Here is a 23057-nt window from a genome sequence, read left to right as displayed (position 1 = left end):
GCTGGGGCTCGGCTGCTGAGGCACTTTCAGGTCACTGTGACTTACAAAGGGAAATGCTTTTCAAACCTCCTCTTCCCCTGCCATGTAGAAGCAGACACAGAGATCAGTGGGGTTGCAGTCAGGGAGTGCTCCTTGCACTTGCCTTCCTGAGCTCCTGACTTTGCCTGGATGCAGCCAAACTGTACATTCACCTCACACAGCAGGGGACTGTGCAAGGCCACTGTCACACAGGCTCAGACAGCAGTGTAGCCAGTAAGACCCAGGCAAACAGTTCTCTGACCGTGTTCAGCAGAGGTGCAGCTACAGCTGAAATTCTGGAGCTGTGCTTTGTATACAGCAGTTGAGGAAAGTGGTGGATCACACTACAGAAGAGCAGCAAAAATAATAATGGCAAACCCATGCAAAAGTAATAGCAGCACTCCTCTTACCACACCATATTCTGCATGGAACAACTGAAATAAGGGTTGTCCAACCTAAATTAAAAGAACTAAAGAAGCAGAGAACGGGCTTCAAGTTTGAAGTCAGGGTCTGTCTCCCAGGCCCATGGGGGATCACATCAAGAAAGGGGCCAAAACTGCAGCAAGAAGGGTTGGCATGAGGCAGGAGGAGCCAGGGCTGTACTGCTGCCTCTCCGCTTCAGGATAATCTGGTCTTCATAGTATGTGCAATGCACTGACTTCCTTTACCCAAGAAATGGGGATAAGAAATAATGGCTGGTTACTTTATACCAACCACCTACTTGTTTCTGAACCACACCAGTGCCTTGGAGGTGGCAGGGAGCCCAGCCAAGCGTTACACTTGAGCAGCAGCTTGTGTTTATGGTGTGAGGCTGTAGCTGGTGCCTGTGTGTGTGTGCCTGAGCTGATGGCACTCCCAGCACACAGCAGATGCTCCCTGCACGCACAGCATCACAAGCTGCTGCCTGCTTCCTCGAGCAAACGGAGAGCAGCCGGTGTTTTGTCTTGTGACTCTGTCACTGTGGCTGCTGCTATCGCAGGTCTGGTTTAAAGCGTGGCAGAGGGTTGGTGCTGTACACAAGAAGAATATGATTTTGTTCCTGCACGGAGCTCCTCGGGGCCATGAGAATTTATGCAGCCAACATTGTGCCTTGTGCGAGTCTTGTGGATTGTAGAAATAAGGCCCAAAGCAGGGATGTGGCTTGCCTTTCATCTCCCAGAGCTTCCTCAGCCACATGCACAGCTTTATCAGCTCTTGAGACTCTATTGTGACTGTCAAGATACTTGGTAGCTTGGCAAAGACACAGCTCTTTGATGCACAATATTTCAGGGAAAACGAAGTATTTTTTTTTTTTTGTAAAGGGAGATGAGGAAATGAGGGATGTCTACAGCTCCTGTGCCTGCAGAAGGAGACCTCAAAATGCAAAGGGGTGATAAACTTTTTGTCGTGCTGAGCCTTGGTTTTAAGTCCAGATCTGTGCAAAGTTTCATACTGCCACAATTGCCTCTGTCTCCCAGCAAAGCCCCTGAAGTCTTTTCAAGGCAGCTGGATTGAGTGCTTCTGCTGTTCTCTTCGGGAAAGGATCTGAGCACCTTGGGTCTGAGCGAGCACTGAGGTTTAATCATTACACCAGTGCTTCCAGTTTGTGTTTCTGCAGCATTTTATAAATAGCAGGAAATATGGTCTTTGCAGCATGCTGTTCTAAACCCCTGATTACTCAGCCTGCAGCATGGCATCTTCTACAGCTAAGGTTGTCTCTAATTTTTAGCCTTGGCAGCCTTGACCATGACCTGGCTGGAATCAGACCTCTCTAAGCACTGCAGGGCATCTTAGAAGGATGCTTCAGCTCTGATCTGCTTCTGCCTGGATCTGATGGCAGAGGAGCTGAAAGCTCTCCATGCAGATTGCTCATTGAAATGCAAACCTCATCCCAGTAAAGCTTCTGTCTGCCAGCGTACCCTTTGACAAACTGATAATCCATGATAATAGAGAATTTTATCTCCATTCTTAAACACATCAGGCATGATTATTAATGTCTTCCTATTGCACAATAAACAACACAGAACCCTCAGCTTTCCTGAAAGTGGAAGGCAGGCAAATTACATCTGCACTGTGGGTGAACTGTGCATTTGCAGCTTCTGCAATCAGCCAACAAACCCCTCCAGATTTCTGAGGCCAGACTATTGCTGCTGGCAGCTTATCTCCTTACTCCACAGCAGAGCAGGCTCTCGGGGTGAAAAGCTGGGCCTGTTGAAATCAGTGGCAAAGTCCTGCTCATTTTTCTTGAGTCAGGATTTCTCACTTAATCTCTTCATTTCTGAGTGGGCAGAGGAAAAAATCCTTTATTTTTTGAGTGCCTTCTTGGAGGGCAGCTTGTGTAATGTTCTGCTCTTGTCTGTGCAGAAGGTGTGCAAGGTGTTGGAGGTCCTGCAGTCCTGCCCTGCCCCGAGTGTCCCATGCTGGGAAGGCAGGAGCAGGAGGACAGGATCTGTCTGTACTCCCAGCCAGGGCACATGGCATTCCAACCTGAACTCTGTACCTGGTGTTCATCCTGTCAGGACTGAAACACATCTCAACAACACATCCTGAAGATTTCCTGGTATAGGCCAGGAATTTCTCTTTCTGGATCCTCTGGTAACTTGGGTGACCCCTTCATCCGATTAGGCAAACAGGCTCTGTAATACTGCTAGAATCAAATTAATAATTCTCTTTGCCAAGCATGAACTTCCCTATGGGCAGCCTCCACTTGCCCATAGGTAGGAAGCAAAATGCTGCTCTTGTGTGTAATGAAAGTTCCACCTCGTGCCCCCTTCCTGGTGGCTGCAGCCCTGACACAGCTGAGAGCTCAACAAGAGCCTGTGAGAAATCCAGTGATTGCTACCCGACCATACCCATGCTTATGGCCAGTTTTGAATAAAAACAATCCCTACAAGGGGCAGTTCAAAGATGATTTCTGACCAAGCCCAGCTCGAGTAGGCCCTGTGCTGGATCTGACAGGAGTGGGACCTTGCGTAACTCTCAACTCCGTTGCTCATACTGACGCACTAATGGGATGGGCATGGAGGGGTCATGGCAGGAATCCTGCTGCTCTGCAGAGGATACTCTGACCTGCCAGCTGGCTGCCTCCAGCTTCGGTGAATCCATCAAAGTCATGGGAACCAGCTGCCCCAGAGGCCAATGACCCTGTGCCTCGTCTCTCATGCACTGCAGCACAATTGCCTTTTCTTTTGGAGCTCCTGAAACCTGCCCTGGTTTGCTGTCTAAAGAGCAATTACACAAGTAATTGCCTATATTTTGCCAAAGACCTCAACTGCACCTCAGGAAGGAGGGTTGTTGGTATTTTTTTCTCCCTTTTATCTCCTAAAGACTTTGAGGCGCCTGGCCCCTTTTTCTTAGAACACCACCTTGATCACAGAGTACCTTACAGATAATTCTGGTTATGTTGTTTTAAGGCATTTCCTCTTTCTCTCTTTTTGTGGTAAATGTTGGTAAAACTCCGCTGAAATATTGCCTGAACTTCTAGCCCAGTATTAGACTTTGCTTTTAGAGAAAATCTTCTAAAGATTTTCCTTTTTTTGGCTCCAGAGTGCCCATAAAAAATCTCAATTAAAATGGAGGCAGAAGGAATGTACTGTGAGTAACTGTGCTTTCAGTGATGCAGAGCTGGCTGGTTCTGACCTGACTGCTGTCCCAGTGCCTACATGCCTGTGCTGTACCTCTGTAGGGCTGATGTGCACCTGAGTCACCACTAAAAGCTGCTGCTGGCACAGCCTGGGTCAAACTTGATCAAATGAGGGCAGTGAAGGTGGTGAAGGGTCTGGAGGTGAAGCCATGTGAGGAGCAGCTCAGGGCACTGGGTCTGTTCAGCCTGGAGGAGACTGAGAGCAGACCTCACTGCAGGTACAGCTTCCTCGTGAGGGGAAGAGGAGGGGCAGGCACTGATTTCTGATCCCTGGTGACAGTGACAGGACCTGAGGGAATCGCCTGAAGTTGTGTCAGAGGGGTTTAGGCTGAGTATTAGAAAAGGGTTCTTCCCCCAGAGGGTGGCTGGGCACGGGAACAGCTTCCCAGGACAGCGGTCACAGCACCAAGCCTGACAGAGTTCCAGAAGTGTTTGGACAAGCTCTCATGGTGTGACTCTTGGGGATGGTCCTGTGCAGGACCAGGAGTTGTACTTGATGACCCTTGTGGGTCCCTTCCATCCCAGCATATTCTGTGATAAATAGATGTAGAGGACAAAGACTGGCTTCTCTGCAGCACAGACATTGCCAGATTCAGACTGGGGCTGCAGAGGGGGAATTTGGCAGCCCCACTCACCTGTGCCACAGAATGGGGCACTGCTGCTCCGTGTTTTCTGTGTTCACTATTATACTGTTAAGATAAACAATGCCCCTGTGGAGGTGACTCAGTTTGCAAAGGTGGCAGGAGGATTCCCAATTCTCCTCTCCACACTGTGAAGGCCTGGTCTGTTCACCCTATCCTGCTGCTGCCAGAGGCTGGGCAGGGATCCTCAGGAGCTCACACAGAAACCTGGGGCTTTCTGTGCCTCCTCTTGGGAATGGGCCTGGGTGCTGTCGTGGGAAACATGGAGACGTGCACTTCCCTGCCCTCCCACCTTTCACAATGGCCTGAATTCAGCCGCTGCCTGCCTGAAGGAGCAGGGCTGGACAAGGCTCCAGAGACTCTATTCCTGCTGCTCCTCACTTAGCTGGAGGCACTGGCATTGAGTAACCCTGGGCACACCTTTACCCCAGCCCAAACATGCTGCCAGGGCACGTGTCAGCTCCTGGCCATGGCAGAGCCCAAGCACTGCCCGTGTGCCACCAGCCCTGCGGTGTCCCCAGCCCTGCGGTGCCACCAGCCCTGCAGTGTCCCCAGCCCTGCAGTGTCCCAGCCCCATGGTGCCCGTGACCCTGCTCCCAGGAGAAGCTGCAGTGCTGAGCCCTGCCTGCCTCTCAGGCCTGGCCATGACATCCAGCAGCTGCTCCAGTGCCACGGCAGCCCAGCCCTGAGCACTGGGCTGGCTCCAGTGCCAAGGGCCTGCTGAAGTGGTGCTGAGCACAGGGTCACCAGGTGCTCCCTTTGCAGAGAAATGTGTATATTCACGTGTGTCTGTGCTTGCATTTGCATGCCCAAGACACCAAATTGGTTCATTTATATTTTCATGCATTTAAAGATTGCCAGCTGTGCTAATGATGGCTGCAGCACATCAACCACTTCTGTTCTCTCCCAGACTTGTTATTTTCCCACTGGTTGTTCTATCTGTTCTGTGAGAGTGCTAAAGTGCTATTTCTCTCACACAGCCTCAGGTAGGAAATTGCAGTGTAGCCTGTATATTTTAAGCATTACTTAATTTGGACTGGAAAGATCACGGGTTTGTTAGAGCAGAAAGAGACCTCATAGCTGGGATCAGTTAGCTACAGAAGCTGTGGAAGACTGAAAAAAAGGAGAAAAAAGAGTATATTGTCATCTTTGGGAGATTTAAAAAAACATATGTCTTCTCTCCAATATTTCAGACTATTGAGCTTTATCAGTTTTACTGCAAACTACAAATGCTTTTTCTGTAATGACAGCTCTTTAATCAGTACTTGGAAGCAATAGCATCTGCTGATTATAGCATGGTCCAGCATGTTCTTATTCCTCAGTTTTTATTTCCAGCTCTGCAATTAAATTGTGGCATGCCTCAAGGCAAGTAACTTCACCCCTCAGCGTTTGTACTTCCACAGATGGAATTAAAACCTCCACTGGAGATCCCTGGACAGAAGCTGCTCAGTCTTGGCTTACTTTTCCATCCTGTGCATGTCAACCCATGTATCAGTCCAGTGAAAGAAGGTTTGGGATTTACCTTGTCCAGGCATAGTCTGTGAGACATTCCAGGTCTGAACAATGGAAATTTTATAGGCTTCAGTTATAACTGGCTGGGCAAGAAACAACAGCTTCACAGTAATGAGTCCTCACTTGCATGGAATGCCATTTAGTGTCTGATCTCTCCTCACCACAGTGAGATATTAAAATCTGTCTATCCAGAGCCCATTTCTGGAGGGATGAAAAAGGGGTAAAATCCTTTCAGTTTGAAGTGACCCTCAGTTCTGTATGGGAAAGGTTTGGTTTCCCAGGAGGAATATTATACACTAGTGATTATGGAAAAAATTAAGCAATGCAGTTGAGAGAGAAACAGCACAGCTGGTTCTGCTGTCTGCAGTCTTTCCCCCCACACTGGCGGAGATACTGCTGGAGATGAAGGAAAATGACAGTGGTTGTTGTGATCACCCTCTCTAGTTTTGTGATTGCCAGCCTGAACAACAGGAATTGGTTATTTGGCCTTACAGTCAAAGGTAGCAGGGTGCTGCTCAGTCTGAAAGTCACTGCAGTCCCTTCATTGGAGATTTCAAATGCAGCCAACTGAAGATTTTTAAAGTAGTCCCAAGCACTGGAGCCAAGTGGGGCAAAGTCAGAAGGGATGTGCACAAGGGAAGGAGGTTGAGTCACACTGAGCACTGGCAGTACATCAGTGTTATGTGTGCTCACAGGCAAGCACTGGTGTAAAGCACAACAAGCAAGTGGCAATTTTTTTCTAGTCTTACTTAAAGATGTTCCCAAAATCTGTGAGTACAGCATCACAGAATGTCTGATATTTTGTAATGCCACAAACACTGACCTTAACAGACACCAGAAATCCCACTGGGAGTTTCATCCATTTGCAGTAGAAACATGATGTCTTTAATAGTAAGGATGTTTCAATAACTTTCCGGGATTTTTTCCACTTTGGCACAGCTGTTCTCTGACAGATTGCAAAAGAGAGGAATTCAGTAGTAACAGCTTGATTCTGCAGGATGCTAAAGCCTTTCTGTCCAGGACTGTGTGTCCTTAGCCCCTACCCAGAGCAGCTCAGCATCACACAGGATTACTCAGCGTTCTGCAGCCTGGAGCCATTCTTACCCACTAGGCTTTGCCACCAATATTTCTATTTCTCTTTCTGTGGAAATGAGCTGAAACAGGTGCCTTTCTCTGAAAGAACTCAGGCTTTCTGTCTAGGAAAGGGCTTGGTGGTGTTGTAGGAAAGCTGTGGAGCAATAACATGTCTTGAAAATTTATGCCTTGATTTCTCCCTCTTATAAAAGCAGCACCTTGATGCCAGATTTAGTAACAATGGCAGCATAACTGAATTGTTTATTATGTTCTGTTAAGGTTATGTAGAGGAAATGTCAAGGGAAATGGCTTCCTCCCTGTTTCTAAACTAAGTGTAGACTGCAAACAGGTGTTTATTCTGATAGAATTAACAGTTCGAGAATGGGTGGAGGTTTATGTTGATTAAACAGAAAAAATATGGTATCTTTGCTATGGCTGGCATGATCAACATTTATTAAACCTCTTGTTTGGACATAAAATATCCAAATTGCATAAACAGTGCCTGGGCTTTCCCCATACAGCACTAATAGAGTCAATGGTAAAGTTCTTGTCAGCTTCAGGAGGCCAAAGGGGTTTCACGCTGTTGTGGCCTTTCCTGGTATTTGCTGCCTCACAGATCAGTATTGCAGAATCCTCTGTGGTTCAGAAGGCTGAAAACATGTTTTCCATCTCTTTGCCCCGGCTGTTCCTTGTCAGAACAAGGGAGAAGAGCAGGAGGCTGAAGCAAAACAAACAAGAGCAGGGCAGGATGGTATTTGTTTACTTTGGGGCTGAGTGAGCAGCAGTGAGGTGCTCACTGTTCCACTACAGCTGTGGGAGTCTGTGTGACAGAGAGATGTCCCCACTTCCCAGCAGGACCCCTCAGGCTGCTGCCGCTGCCCCGGGAAGGGCTCTGCCCCGCGCAGGGGGTGCCTTCCCCAGAAACAGGCCCAGGCTGCTCCCCTGGCTTGTGGCTGGGAATGGTGAGTGCTCTTTAGCTGGCCCAGCGCCCCAAATCCCCCTCTGTGAGCACAGCTTTGGCGCTGCTGCCAGACTGCCTGCTGCCAGAGCAGCAAGCCATCCCGTGCCCTGTGTGGTTTTGGAAGTCCCATATCTTAGGCTACCAAGGTCCCTGGAGGGGCCCGAGGCGCAGGCGGACAGGAGGGGTGCGGGGGCACTGCTGGCTCCCTCGGCAGGGACACGTGAGCTGGAGCTCTTGCTGTTCCCAGGGCACAGTCAGACAGGACCCTCCAGCCACCTGCTGCAGGGGGCTTAAACGCATCAGGTGGGGCTTTTCAGCCAGTGGAATGATCGTATTTTTAACTGCCCTAACTTGATTGCATACAACCATCTGCCCTTCAGGGAGAAAACGCAAGGAAAGATGTTTTAACACTGAGGCCAGCCTCTGCTCTTCCAGGCCTGGTTTGCCAGCTTCTCATTTGATCAGTGCTGAAACTCAGACCAGCATTTATCTGAATGGAAGCTGCTTTTGCTGCCCTTCACTCTCCTCTTGGTCATGAACTATAGAAATTAATGTGGACTTTCAGCTCATACATATAATCCTGTTGGATTGCAGAGCACTGCAGCATGTGCGTAACTGAGAGGGTCAGATCCTACAGTACTATCAATCCTGTGATGACTTTCAAAACGTAAAGCCATGTGGTAGCAACTTCAAATCCCAGCCTTGCTTTGGTTTGTTTGGGGGTGGTTTGGTCTGGGATTTATTCCTCAATAAAACCTTTACAGAAATGCCACAAGGCCTGGCTCTGAGGCTGTTGGTCTGATGGGACACGATGTCACACGACGGAGCTGGCGTGGGGCTGGGAGCAGCCAGACCTGCCTCGGGTGCTCCAAGGACCTGCCATCCCTGCTGTGAGGCTTCCTGCTCCCCCTGCACTCATTTCCTGCCCTCAAGAGCAGAGCCTGTCCTCTCCCTCCTCCCCACAGCAGCGTGACATTGTGTGTTTATTTTGAAAAGCCTTCTGCAAAACTCTTTAGGGTTGTTCTCTATTGTAAGGGGAAAAACTAAAATTAAATGAAAAGTCTCCTCTCTAAAAAACACCAAAGCAAGTGCGTTTGCTTTGTGTAGCAGAGTGCACTGGCTGCTATATCTGCAAAGGATAATGGTTACAGATTTTTCCAGAATAAAGTGTCTCATGGCTTAAATTTGTCCCCCAGGTCTTTAAGGCCAGGGCCACATTAGAAGCTTATGATAATGAAATGCTTGTTGAAGAAAAAAAAAAATTATGCCATTTTTGTATCATTAAAATACCATTGTAGGTGGATAATTAAATCAATGTGATCTTTTTCCTGTTTAGGTTATTTAACTTACTGAACTGGGAATTGCGCTGCCAGCAAAAATACCTTTGGTAGGAAAGTTTGTCATTTTTATTGCATTGAGAAAATCTTGTGTTAGAGACAGGGCTGTTACATTATGGCTCTTTTTTAGTCTACATTTTGTCTTCAGAACAGAGATTTAGGAGTATTTTGAATAGCTGTTATTTACCAGAGTGCCTTTAGCAGTCTGACTCCTGGGGACAAAAGCCCACTGCCTGTCAGTGTCACTTTGGACAAGGTGACTGCCTCTTTGTACTACCCAGCAGTGCCAGCAGTGCCAAAGAAGAGTGAATTCTGGTAGAGATGGGATATGCAGTTTTTCCTACAGAAATATCAACACCAAAAGCATGGGAGGAAAAAAAATGTATTTCATTTACATGTCCTGTTTAAGTGAAATGCATAACTGAGGTATAAAAGCAACTTTTGAGTGGAGAATCTGACTACTCTTTTGATTCTGATTCAGCAAACTGCTTAGGCATATGCTTATCTCTGCTATAGATCTGCCTGTTTGAAAAATAAAAGAGAGAATTTAAGTGTAGTAGCCAAATCTCCAATGAAAAATAAAAGAGAGAATTTAAGTGTAGTAGCCAAATCTCCAATGCTGATTAAAGGCTTTTCTTCCTTCTGTGGTTTTCTTCTGTCTGTGGCTTATTAGGGGGAAATAAAAACAAGGAAAGAGCAGCTTCTGGCAGTCCTGGCATCCCTGAGTGCTGAGCAGCCTTTTATCCAGGGTGAAGAGCAACAGATCCAACTCACAGGAGGGAAGAGTTCCCACATTCTCCAAGGCTTGCGGTGGTGTTTGTCCAGCAAGGTTTGTCAAGCTGCAGTCCTGCTCAAGGAGCCAGGGAAGCTATTCCTGACATCAGGTGTCCCATCCAAGTGCTGTTGTGTCCTACGTTCTTCACATTGCTGCTAAGGAGAATAGGCTGCTAAAATGAGTAAGTGGAGTAGGCTTCCAGCTTGGAATACAACAGAGCGGGAAGGCACAAGGTCATGGCTGGAGCATGGGCAGAGTGGCCACAAAGCAGGGGGAGCAGAAAGCTCAAAAAGCACCCGTGCAAGTGTTGGAGAAGTTTACAGTCCTTATTCCCAATGGGCAGCAAACAGATGGGGTAATTAAGGCAAAGAGCCTCATTGTCATGTACAGAGACTGAGCTCAGAAATGCTGACAGCCCAGGAACTGGTCTGGTGGTTCAAGGGATAAGTGTGCAGAGCTGCTGGGCTGCTGCTCTGGCCAGCAGGGCTGGGCTCCTGGCTTTCCTGTTCTCTCTCTGCCTTACTCCTTCCCCTGGAGCCCCCAGCTGCTGCTCTCCTCACCAGCCTGAAACCCTTTACCTTGCCTATAGGAGAGATTTGAATTTTTACTAAACCTGAGCTGAGATAGTTGTTTTGAGCAGAGTTTCTGTACAAGTCTGGTTCCAGCAGTTTTGCTTTGAGTTTTGGGTGGAAACTTGCACTCAAAGTGAGGTTCACGTGCTGCAAAAGAACCAGGCAGAAGTGTTTGCCCATACTTCTGAAAGTTAATGTTTCAGATTTGTTCAGCCCCAGAACACCCTTTTTTTCAGTTCTTAGGGTGCTGAAATGTAAAGGTGTCTCTCAGCAACAGTGGAGTCAGTGTGAGTCTTTCTGCTTCTCACCCTTCTCCCCCTCAGGAGGTTTTAGCTGAGGGACCACTAGCTGGTGACTGACTGGGTCCCTCTCCCAGCAAGGGCATCCCAACTCTGTCTGCTGAACCTGTCAGGGAGACTGCAGCACAGATTGCTTGGCTGTCTGGGAATGCCTTGGCCATCAACTTTCTCAGGATGAGGGGATAAAAGACATGAGACCTGCTTGTCAGCCTCTGAAGGGGTGGGAGAGAGGCAGAACAGGGTGGAGGTGATCTCTCTGTGGGAAATCAAATCTGAGGGCCTACTGAAGATCAGGGGAATAGCATGGTTGGGTGCTTTAGTGGCAAAAGGGTGGGAGTCTGGAATTTCAGTCCCAAACTTCCCTCTGACTGGGAGAGCTGTGACTATAAAGCAGACATCTGAGAAACACAGGCACAGTCAACCACCTCCAATGGGATGATGAGGCAGAGGGGTAGCAGGGCCTGAGGCAGTTCTGCTACTTGTGTGTACAGTCCTGCAGGTTGTGGCCTTTCTGGTTGTGTGTATTGAATAAAGTGGTTGAGCCTTAGAGACTCTTGACCTGCTTCTCTTTGGCCTGGGCCTGTTGCTGGTTCCCAGGCAGTTACTGGTTCTGCTGCGTGGGTAGAGCCTGGACTTTTATCAAGTCCAGATTTTGAGAGGGGTGTGTATCATGGAGCTCAATCTTTATTTCAGTGCTAATCCACTGGCAGGTCAGAGATGTAGTTTTCTTTCCCTTCCCTTGTCCTGTAGCCCTAGTTGGATGCCTTGGCTGCATGCTGGAGGATTTCTCCCTGTGGTGTGAAAGATGAGGTTGTGGCTGTGCCCTTTATTCTATGACAAGTTCAGTATACTTTGGAAGTGCCTGGTTTGAAATTTGAGAGTAAAGAAAGAAGGGGACCCAAGTGCAAGTGGTAGGCTTCCAGACCTTCCTCTTTTTCCTGCCTTCCCAGCCCCAAGGGAGAAGTACTGCTCTTAGGATTCAGTGTGATATCTGAATTCATGAAATAGCTCTGTCCCGTAATGAGTTACATGAAAATCCAACTATTAATACTGCAGAATGTTGTGGAAGCCTGTCTGATTTGAGATCCAAATGTGTGGCATGTTTCTATGTGTCATTGTGTGTATTCATCCCTAAAGCCACCCCCACTCCAAATACACAAATGGAGCATATAGAAGAAAGGAGCTCTGTGACTTCTCAAGCTAAGGACAAACACTGCTCCATTTGTCCTCCTCCACTGTGCTCTCCATGCAGGAGCTGGAAGTCATTAACTGGCCTGTTTCCACTACTCTGCACTCTGATCTAAGCTTATTATGGCAGAGCTTCCTCTTTGGATCTGTGCAGTGCTGGTTTCATTGCTGCTCTGATGAAAGAATAACTGTTCGGTGGCTTAAACACTACCTCTTTGCTCCCACTATGCCCTTGTGACCTGCTCAGAAGATATGGGCTTGATAATGCAGGGTCATGGGTACTTATGGTCCCACCTGCATGGTGGGAAGGAAGTCTGTGCATGTTTAAATGGGAAGCTGTCTGGGATACAGGAAATCTGCCCTGGAACAGGCTGGAAGGCCCTGGCCATATCTGAGCCATATGTAACCTGGAGCATTATAAAGTATGTTTCTTGTCCCATAGGACAAAATGAGGAAATGAGCCCCATTCATATTTGCAATCAGTGAGATTTTGTCTGGGCAACTGGGGTAGGACTCAAGATGTTGACTAACCTTCTGGCAAAAGCAGGGATTGAAATAAAAAAGAGTAATACTGCACCAACTTTGTCTGTAGTGAACTCAGTAGATAGGGACAAAAGCTTTTAGAAGTAGGAAATCAAAACCAAATCTGTGACTAGGTGGTCCTGGAGAGATTTAATTGAGGGATATCTAAACTGTTTATCTGTTCCCAGGGGTAAGGACAGTAATGAATAAACCTGTGTGTGCTTTGATGGACAGTCAGTGACTCATGCAGCTCTGTCTGTTATCTCACCCTGAGAAATAGTTATGGAACAAAGCCCTATCCAGCCTGAGTGTATACATGTATTAAACAGTTTCCACTTGAACTTGATATGCTGCTCTGAAGTACTTTGTAGGGAGACAGGTACATACCACTAGTGAGAGGAATTGGTTCAAAAAGGAATAAATATGGCATCATTCAGGCTGCTGCTATAATTATTGTGGGTAGCTGCAGTTTCCTCAAGAAGAGCTGCTATTTCATTTTACTGCAGAATATTTGTATAAAGGATTTTCTGGAACTTTAAGCTGCCTGATCCTCATGCACAATATAACCTCTGTTGAATTTTCTTCCTTCCTTCATTCCCTTTCCTCTTTCTCCATTCTCCTTCCCTATAACACTTTTGTTTGTTCCACAGTTTGAGCCCCTAACAGAGGCTTTTCTACCTTTGCCAGCATTAGGCTTCGTTCATTTACAGGGTCAGGAGTGAGCCAGCTACAGTGAGGATGTGGCAGAAATATTTCCCTGCTTGGTGTGGTGTATTTGTTGTGAATGTCATGCTTCTAGTCTCTGAATATACACATCCAAACCTCTTGGTCAGGTCAGTAGGCAGCAGGGTGAATCACTCCTTATGGATTTGCCCCTCACTAGCTAAGGGGGCTACAATAAAGCTGGAGAAGGACTTTTGACGATGTCATGTAGTGATGGGACATGGGAGAATGGCTTTAAACAAAAAGAGGGTAGATTTAGATTAGATATGTTACTATGAAGGTGGTGAGGCACTGGAACAGGCTGCCCAGAGAAGGTGTGGATTCCACATCTCTGGAAGTGTTCAAGGTCAGGTTGGCTGGGGCTTTGAGTAACCTGGTCTAGTGGAAGGTGTCCCTGCCGATGGCAGGGAGTTGGAACTAGACGATCTTTAAGGTCCCTTCCAACCCAAACCATTCTGTGATTCTACAATTCTGTGGATTTGTAGGACAGCATAAGGATGGCTGTGTCCATGCTGCCGTTACAACTTCCTCTCAGCTGTGACCTAAAGGCTAAAATGTTTTACAATCCAAGTTGCTGAAATTACTTTAGCTTGGCCAAGGGAGGGCTGTAAGGGAGGCTGAGCAGGTAAAGCAGGTAGGGCAGAGTTCTGGGTTTCTCAATCCTGCTTGAGCATCTCTGTTGAAGTACGGGAGTTGCTGGTGCTGAAAGCAAAATAACAGGAGTTTGACCACAAGCTCTGTCTGGAGGGAGATGCCAGACAAGAGAGTATCCCAGAGATAGCTGCCCTGCCAACCCCTTCATGCTGAGCCAGCAGAAGGCCAGGACATGCTGGGTGGCCAGCAGCGAGCAGGCAGAGCAACCACTGCAGGCGGCAGCGCCAAGGCCCTGGTGACAAATCTCCAGTGTCACCAGCCTCTGTGGCAGGCAGAGGCACCTGGCCTGGCAGGAGCAGCTCTCATAAGTACAAGTACATGCAGACAGCCAAGTGCCACATGGCTTTTTCCTTTGGTTTCCTCCTGCTGAACCGTGCAGGTTGGTGCTGCACGCCTCTCACTGAGCGCAAATGGGCAGCCCAAAGCCTGAGCCTCACGTCCAGAAGCGTGGGGCAGCTTAGTGCCCTTTGTTACCTTTTGCCTGGCAAAGCCTGGCCACAACGTGGCATGTACTTTGTTCCCTCTGTCCCTCGGATCTGTTTGGGGCCCCTGGGAGCACAAGCTCCAAAGAGAAGCTCGGGCACAAGGCAGAGAGAGGCTGCTGCCCGTGCTGGAGGCGGCCGGCCCTGCTGGGAGCTGTGGCCTCTGTGCTGTGTGAGCTCATTCCACACATTGCCCTGACCTCTCCTCGGCTGCCCTGCCTCTGCCCTGGCTGCTGGGTACAGCTTGCAGGACTGACTTCTGAGTAAGAGTGGATTTTTTGGTTGTTTGGTTTGGCTTTCTTCTCTCTCTCAGGGCAGCACTGTCAGGCCTGGGCTGGTGAGCCGGGCTGTAGCAGCCTTTCTACGAGAGGCTGGGTACTCTGCTGACACTGAGGGAAAAGTGGGGTTTGGTCTGGTTTGGCTTTTAATGAAAAGAAAAATCCTTTCCTGGATGAGCTTTCCTTGTGAGGACATTAAACTGCCTTATGCTTCTCTACCCAGCCTTTCCACAAAACACTCTTCTGTACATGTCTCTTAACAACTTGTCTTGTTTGAGTGAAGCATCCTAATTATAAAATAGCTCTGGGCTGCTGGCGCAAGCTTGGCAAAGTCATGCAGCCCTCCTGAGATGGATCTCCGTGCAGGGCAATGCCACAGTGAGAAAAGGTCCTCTGGAGATGTGGCTGGAAGGGAGGTTGGTGTCCTGCTTGGCTGGCACCCCAAGAGCAGGTTTCTGAGCAAGCCTTCCCTTTCTGGGCCTGCTAAGGGCAGTGAATAGGCTGTCGTGGGCTTGCCAGCACAGCCAGGGTGCACATTATGGCAGGTGAAGGAGAGAGAACTGTGGGTGTGGAGGAGCGTGGGTGTAGAGAAGCTTACTCAGTGGAGGGGTGAGGTCGGACAGGGAAGAGCCAGAGGCACAGGTGTCAATCAGGATACTGGTGAGGTGGCTCCTGTCCACGTGCTGCTCTGGTGTTTCCCATGATCTTCTGGGCACACCCTCTCTTGGTGGGACTGTTGGAGTGTGGAGGGGTCTCCAAGAAACTCTTCTCACCCTCTGACACCCTCAGGAATTTGTCACAAGGTCCTGGAGCTCCATGGGTTGACAACCCTGATGTCTCTGATGTCATGGTTCCCATCCAGCAGCATCAGGAACAAATTTGTGTCCTGGATGAGGAACAGTGGTCCTGGCACTATCTGCCCCACTCCCACTGTATATAAGGCTCAGTAGAGACAAGGAAGAAATGAAAGTTGCTGTTTCCCATCTGCTTCTGTAAATGTAGGTGCTAACTCAATCCCAAACCTCAAGGAGGAGTGCTGAAAATATGGGAGTTCATGGTGAGGTCAGTCATGGGTCACAAAGCAGCAAAACACAGTCTCTGCCACCACGGGACAGGGAAGGAGGTTAATGTTTCACAGTATACTTAGCTGAGCAGCACAGCTCTGTCAGTGTTTCACTTGGTAGGAATTATTTATTGACAAGAAGGGTTTCCAGACTGTCCCCAGGAAAATTCTTTGTGAAACTGTATTTTTTTTCAAGTTAAGCTATTAGGAACATGAGTTGAAAACTGACCCAGGGATGCACACTCCCTGTCAATCAGTTACATTTAGGACAGGAAAGATTAAAAAACTCTGAGGCAGAGCCAAGCACTTAAAAGGAAGAATTCTTTGCATTGATTCCTGTGGTAAAATGCCAACACAAGCCTCGTGATTTCCTGGACCAAGTGCAGAGAAATGAAATTAAAAATATGAATAGGCCAAATACTGAGATCCTCATTACAGAAAAGGGCCACTCAAGGGTACCTAAGATCTGGCCTCTCATCAGGGAGAGAAAATAATTGAGAGAGCTCTGGTTGCAGCTCAGCCTTGTGCTCAGCATCCTCAGCAACCTTCTTTTTCCTCATCTTCCAGCTTGCTGTTCTCATGCCAATTAAGAGGGGGAAAAAAAACCAAAACCAAGGAGCCGAAACTACCTGCTCTATTTTTAATCCTATTTGTCTGTAGATAAACTGCATGTTAGATGATTAATAGATCTTTATCACTTCATAAAGTTTAGACTATAAAAAGCCTACCCCTCTCTTTTGACTGTTAAATAACTGTGTAAGCTTTGCTGCAGTTACTTGGAATCTAAATTAGTCACAGCACTTCTGAGAGCGTTTGTTAATATCTCAAGTGGACCACGTGGCCTTGGCAGAGCCAGAGGGGAGTTTGTCCCCTTGTGTGGCCTTGGAAAAGCTCAAGTGCCTGGTTTCAACTAGGAAGAGCAAGCCATGGAGGCTTGGTTAAGGAAAAATTGGGCACAGATGTAGGCTGTGTTTGACTATGCCAGGGCTGCACCCAGCCATTTGCATCTGTTGCTTGCACCTTTAACACATGCTAATTCAGTTAGAATTTGCATATGATGAGGGTTTGGGGATTGTGGTGTCAGCATGGCTCTTCACATTGACCCTTCTGCTCCCAGGGCAAGCATAAATTTCTTTGGTTTTTTTTTTTTTTTTTTTTCCTTTTTAAGTAAGAGCATAGGCTGAAATGGTGTGGCATTTGAGCAGGCATTAGACAAACCTGAAAAAACCGTAACCTCAAATGTACTCATCAACAGAGGCTGTAGCCTCTTCTGAATCAAGACCGTGGATTTGGATTAAACTGGCAACTTCTGTCACTGAAAGAAGAGCAAATCTGAGCCTGGGCTTCTGCACCTCCTCAAACACAGCACACTGATCTGGTAGCCACCAAGTCCAGATGGAAATTGATGGTTGCCTATAAAGACAGTTGTAAAAGCTGTTGCAATCTGGTGTTTTATGGAAGCTATTAAATCTGTCAGCTGGCCCAATCTGTACCTGAAAATGTTTATCTTCCATGACACATTTGCCTTCAATTAGCTATTCAGTGGTTGCAAAGAATTTTTTAGCCTTTGTCCACGTTTTTTCTTCTGAATTAAACTGATACAGCAGCGTAGGTGCAATAGGTGGTTAATTCCAGCCTCATGTACCTGTCCTACCCATGAGGCAGGAGCAGTGGTGGAGCTGGAGGGAGGGCTCTGCCAGGGATTAAAGCCACTGTGGGTGGTCTCTTCCTCCAGCACTCCCAAAATCCAGGAAGGAAGAACCTAATCCCTGCAAGGTAATGTGTTAGTGTAATTACTAAAGCAGAGAAGAGGTATCTTCCTGCAGACCCTTGTCATCAACTCTTTGAAAGAAACCTAAATCAATATTCTCCATTCCTCCAACATATCCAGGGGCCTGATTCAGCTTTATGTAAAAACCTTTGGAGCAAGTCATGAGGACCAGTTTGTAAAGGTTACTTTGCTGGGATACTGACAATGGATATGGAGAAGATCTGACAAGTGGTGTTTTCTGCAGTATTAATACAAATCATTTTGTACAGGATACAGTAAATAAAACCTTCCTAACAGTCAGCTAAAAATATCAATGTTAACTCAGGTTGTTTGCAAACTTGTTTATAAAGGATTAGGCTAACAAAATGAAAGGAGGGGGGAACATCTTTGCTTGAACAGGAAAAAAATAGAAAATTTCTGAGGAAGAACTTACCTTGGTGTGCTGAGAACTGATGTTACAGCATGAGTTTGGCATCTCCTAATGTTATACTTTGTGCATCTTGTATTTTCATGCCAAGCACTAAACCAAATGCTTTTCTGTAGATTTGTTCTGTTACAAACTATTTTTTATTTAGGCTCATGCCCATTTCTGGAGTCCATGTCTGCTTCTGGTTAAATGGTTGCTTATTACCTTTTTAAAGTTACACAGCCAACAAGGCAATGCTCAGCCAGGGCTATCACAGTAACATTTCTGCTAACAAAGAGGAGGGAGTTGTACAGAATCCAAAAGAAAATCCCAGCCTCCCAAAACCCAGCATGTGAGAGGTGTGTTTATATTGAATTGTTGGATAAAGTTGTGCAACCCTATATGCAACCAAGCGTAGTCAGGCTGCCTCTCCTGCCAGGGATGCCACCCACATCTGTCTGGGTTATGCCTACATCAGCTGTTTCCTCCAGCCCTGCACCTCGAGCTGAGCCTGCTGTTGCTGGGTGTTGCTGCTCTACCTCCAGCAGCTCCCCAAGACTCCCCAGGGCTGAGGCTCTGCTCCTCACAACACCCCCAGCCCCTCCTGCTCCTCCTCAGCCCCCCTGACCTGCCCATCCAGAGGCCCCAATGGGCCCAGGCACTGCAGCAAGCCTGGAGGTAAGTGAGCCCCCATAAAGAAATGTTTTATAAATGTGTCTTTGGATAATGGGAAAAGTACAGCAGCAATTCAGCAATTCTCTGTGAGGGACTGCCAGGCCAGACTCCTGCAGGCAGCTCTTTGGAGGAAGTGTAGAGGCTTGCTGGAAATAGACTGAAATCCAAGAAACACCACGTGCAGACCTAGAGCACTGGATCAATTTGCTCATCAGGCAATGGCTGCTTCTGAAACTAGAAACAGAATTTGACTTGCTGTAGTAAAAGCAGGATCATTTCTAGACTTCTTCAGGGACCAGTTTGCCCACTTTTATTCATGAGGTAGTGAAAACAAACCTTCCCACTCTGCAGCTCCTAATGCTCTTTCTGTATTGGTGGCCTATTTTTCTGCTTGAGGACAGGGAGGGACCATTGAGTCACACACAATCTCGTGCCCTCTTCCTCCTCCTCCTCTCATTTAAATATTAATATGATGAATTATTACTAGAGTAACAGCTGTGCACTACTCATATCACAGCAACATAACCTTCCCCTCCTCATCGGAGCACAGCTATTCCTGACTCGTATTTTCTGGTTGACCTTCTCGCTTCTTCTGGATGACTTTTTTAAAATTACTTTGTTAGTTCTGGTGTGGTACCATTACAATAATTGCTTGTTCTGTTCTTTCTGCTTAAATATTAATGATACTGAGGAATTCAAAAGATAGCTGCAGTAATGGTAAGTTAAATGTCTGTGTGTATTCTCCCATGAGATCGGTTTGTTTAGAGAGAAAGATGTGTAAAGGTGAATCTTTCTAACTAACACTTAGAAACATCTCTTTCTCTTTGAGAATTGCCATAATAATAATATATTGTCTTTTATAGAAATAAAATAATTTCATATTAATCAGCTAGTGTCTCTAGGAATAGCTAACATTGTCCCTGGAAGTACTAACATTGTCCCTAGAAGCCCTAATGCATTGCATTCTCTGTAGATAAAGTATTTTAAGAAATACTGCTAATAAAACCATGAGACAACGCTGTATAGATGGCTAAAAATAAATGTTTGGCATTGAATAAAGAAGGAGAGGGAAAGATAAAACACCACCAGTTAGCTCAATACAATTGGAAATAGCAAGGTAAAGCATTCCTGGGCAGATTTGGAAATGTTAGTAAATGTTAAGTTTTGTGGGTAAAGGTCCTCTCTGCTGAGCACCTTTTGCATGGGTCTTGTGTTTGTGCATGTGTGTGTGTGGTTTACAGACCCACAAGTTTTCTCATCTTAGAAAATGTTGCTCCTTTGAATACTCTGATGTTGCAGAAGGGTTTGTTGGTTTCTGCACCACTGTTGTGGAGAATGTAATGCCAGCAGGAGGGTAGAAATCAGGTTTACTGGATGGGCTTGTATTTAGCATGGGATGAAACTCTTTGCTCTTGTTGCTTAGGAAAAAAAATCCGAAATGCTCTTACAAAGCCTTAAAAATTAACTGTCCGTATTTTCATTTGAAAGTTTTCATTTTGAAATTTTGCTTTAGTAAATTGTTGTTCTTAAAGCCAAACAAAATACTTTAAGTTTTAATAAAATATTGTTTTATTGCTTTATTGGGGAAGGGGGGGTGCTAAGAGCTCATAAATATAATGGGAAACCTAAATATCAATCCAGATTTATAAATTATGCTTTTATTTTCCCACCCATGATGAAATCAGTAGAAACATTTTTTCCCCAGTCACCCTTACCAGTGACAAGAGAAAGGGAGGCAGGAGGGCTCTGCTGCCAGAGAACTCTTCCCATTCAAAACCAGTGTCTTAGCCTGTGCCTGTCTAGGGGCTGGGGAGAAGAAAGAATGAAAAGAGAGTACTGCAAAGAAAATGAAAAGAGAGTACTGTGTTTCTAAGTCATTGGCTGCTCTGATACAATCCTAAAAGTAGTGCTGTAACTTCTGAGTACTTTTTCTACTGTTTTTTTCTGAACAAGTACCTGGTGTGAACAAGGAGCCTCATCCTGACTGTTAACAATTCCTACTGCAGTCAACAAAAGTAAAACCATGAATTGAGACAGGCTCAGTACCACCTATATACATATATATTGCAGGGTTTGTTTTTTTTCCCTTTGTGTTCTGTACCTCCTAAGTTTGTTAAAGTTAGAAAAACTTTCGTTCACTCAGTCTACCGTCCCCATCAGGGATGTCTTAATTCTCATGCATGTTACTGTACTGCAAATTATTTGTCAAAAATGCTGCTTTTATAAAAAGCCTTGACAAACTTGTAGCATATGCCCCAGATAAAATCTCCTTTCAAACAGTCCCCTCAGATGACTATCTGCAGTGATTGCAAATGAACCTTGTGGCAGGCTCATAACAAGTGTCCTCGTGGACGGAAGAGAAACCTGCTGTCAGAACTACAAATAATTTACGTAACCCAATTTAAAGCTCTAACAAAATGTTCCCTGTTAAGAGGATTGTTATACTTAACGTGTGAGATGAAAATGCTTTCTGAGGGTCAGGAATGCACAGAAGATAGATTAGATCTCTTGAAAACACAAAAAAAATAGGTTTTTACCAGTTTTTCTTCTGTCAGAGTTTCAACTTGGCATTCTCAGAAACTTACATAAGTGCAGCTTTATTCCTGCAAATGCTGTGTTTGCTCTGCAGAGGGAGAGGAGCCTCAGAGCTTTGAGGAAAACACAACTGAAGGTAGACTGGAGACTGAGGTTATTTTCCGTACATTTCAGATAGATTCTCCACCAGCAGCAGCATAAATAAAAGCTTGTTTCAAAGAGCACAAGGGTGGGTTTGGGGAAGTATTTCCTGGATTCTGCCTGCATGGCAGCCAGAGTGATGCTGGAGGGCTCCAGGCAGTCTGTGCTGCTGCTGCTGCAGGTGAGCCAGTCCCTCCCGCAGCAGTGGCTGTCCCGCAGGTGACAGTGGCGTGGCACTGGGTGGCCATTAACCCCTGCAGCAGGAGGGGTGGCACGGGCTGGCTCCCCTCGAGGTGTCCTGCTCACACCTGCCTGCTGCTGAGTGACAGAGGGGTGGGACAGCCTCTGCTGAGGCTGGACACGGGGGCTCTGAGAAGCACGTCCAACCCAGGCAAGGCAGCTGGGCAAGGAGTCCTGCTCTCCTGGTGTTCAGTGGCCTGGTTGCCTCTGCTCAGTTGGGACTTAATGGAAAACTGTCAAACAGAGCGACAAAACCTGAATTCAACACACTGGAAAACCGCTTTATGAGGTCTGGTTTTTCTTAATAGGATTTAGGGGGTGCGGCACGACTTGGAATGCTTTTCACATAGGATACAATGGGAAGAAAATGAAATCACAGCCTCTGTAACCATCAGAAAGCTGGGCTAATGTTGACATTCTCCTCATCCCCTGCGTAGTCACATGTAGTTTCTGTCCACCTCTCCAATCAGCCAAAACCTGAGATTACAGAGAAGCTGATGATGGAGGTTCTTTAAACACTTAGCCTCTCATCTCCTGCATTCCCCTAAAGGTCTCCCTGTTACTCTGTGTGCCCTGCCTGGTACTGGCTGTTCCACAGACTGCAGCAGCTGCACTGAGCAGTGTGGGGGCTGCACCAGCACAGCAGGCAAGCAGCAGGCTTTGGCTGGGAAGAGAGGCTGTGTGGCCACGTGTTGGAGCAAAAGAATAGGAAAAATCTTTGTCCTGGAGAGTCTTACAGCCTCCTGCTTTGCACTGCTGAGGGTCTTTTCCCAAAATAGGTTTGTGAAGGGGAAGAGAAGCTTGGACAGGGCCCTCTGCATCACAGCAGCAGGTGATCCTCAGTCCCTGCAAACCCATGCTCCCCCGGCAGCCTGTCACTCACGTATGGGGAGGGCACTGACGGGGACATTTCTTCCTCAGAAACTCTCTGGGCCGCTTCTTTTCCTCCTTAACGCCTGCCTGTGCAGCAAGACTCTTTCACCACCACCTTCCTGGACAGCTAGAGGCTTTCCTGGCCGGCAGTATGAGGAGAAGGCACCTGGAGAGGTGAGGCAGCCCGGGGGAGCTGAGCTCTCTGTGCTCCTTCTGCTGGGGGACACCGTGTGAATGACCCGGCACCTGTGGGAGCAGGGCACAGTGGCACTGCACTTGGGCACCGCCAGCCTCTTGGTGTCACTGCACTCGGGCACTGCCAGCCGCTCGGTGGCTCGGGCAAGGTTCATTTGATAGACCATGACTTTGCTGAGGGCTAATTCTTCAGATGGAAACATTTTTGTGCCAGGTAGATTTCCAAATCTGAACTTTGCTGTTATGTTTCACTTATTTTACAACAACTGGGGCAGAGGAGACCACTGATTTTGCCTTACTTAAAAACAAGCAAAGAAAAAAACAGTTTTTAAAAGACGCTTGCCTTTTTCAGAAGAGGAGGGTACTCTTGAAATCCAGAATCAAAAATGCATGTTTTGTCTTTCTTGGTGTTCACGAACTGGAGACCTCATGTTTTGCAGCCTGAGAGATCTGTTAGCAGATTAATTCCTGTACTGTAAGTCCTGGGTGTGCTCCAGCCC

At 47.0% G+C, this 23057-nt stretch overlaps 1 protein-coding gene across 3 annotated transcripts in view; it reads left to right on the top strand.

The window, feature by feature from the left end:
* The first annotated feature begins 18397 nt into the window (after positions 1-18397).
* Positions 18398-23057, top strand: part of MAPK6 (mitogen-activated protein kinase 6) — a 28933-nt gene continuing 24273 nt past the window's right edge. Inside the window, exons 1-2 of one of the 3 annotated variants that reach the window (XM_038147341.1) lie at positions 19070-19290; positions 22411-22536. The gene's annotated coding sequence lies outside the window, so the exon portion shown is untranslated. Of the gene's footprint in view, positions 18577-19069; positions 19291-22410; positions 22537-23057 lie in introns of those variants that run through there. The other 2 variants (XM_038147343.1, XM_038147340.1) reach the window with 2 other exon arrangements.

This window comes from Motacilla alba, chromosome 10 (assembly GCF_015832195.1).
Source record: "Motacilla alba alba isolate MOTALB_02 chromosome 10, Motacilla_alba_V1.0_pri, whole genome shotgun sequence".
In the NCBI taxonomy this organism is placed as follows: domain Eukaryota; kingdom Metazoa; phylum Chordata; class Aves; order Passeriformes; family Motacillidae; genus Motacilla; species Motacilla alba.
The sequence above is the reverse complement of the archived record's forward strand: the minus strand, read 5'-3'. Positions and strand labels throughout refer to the sequence as shown.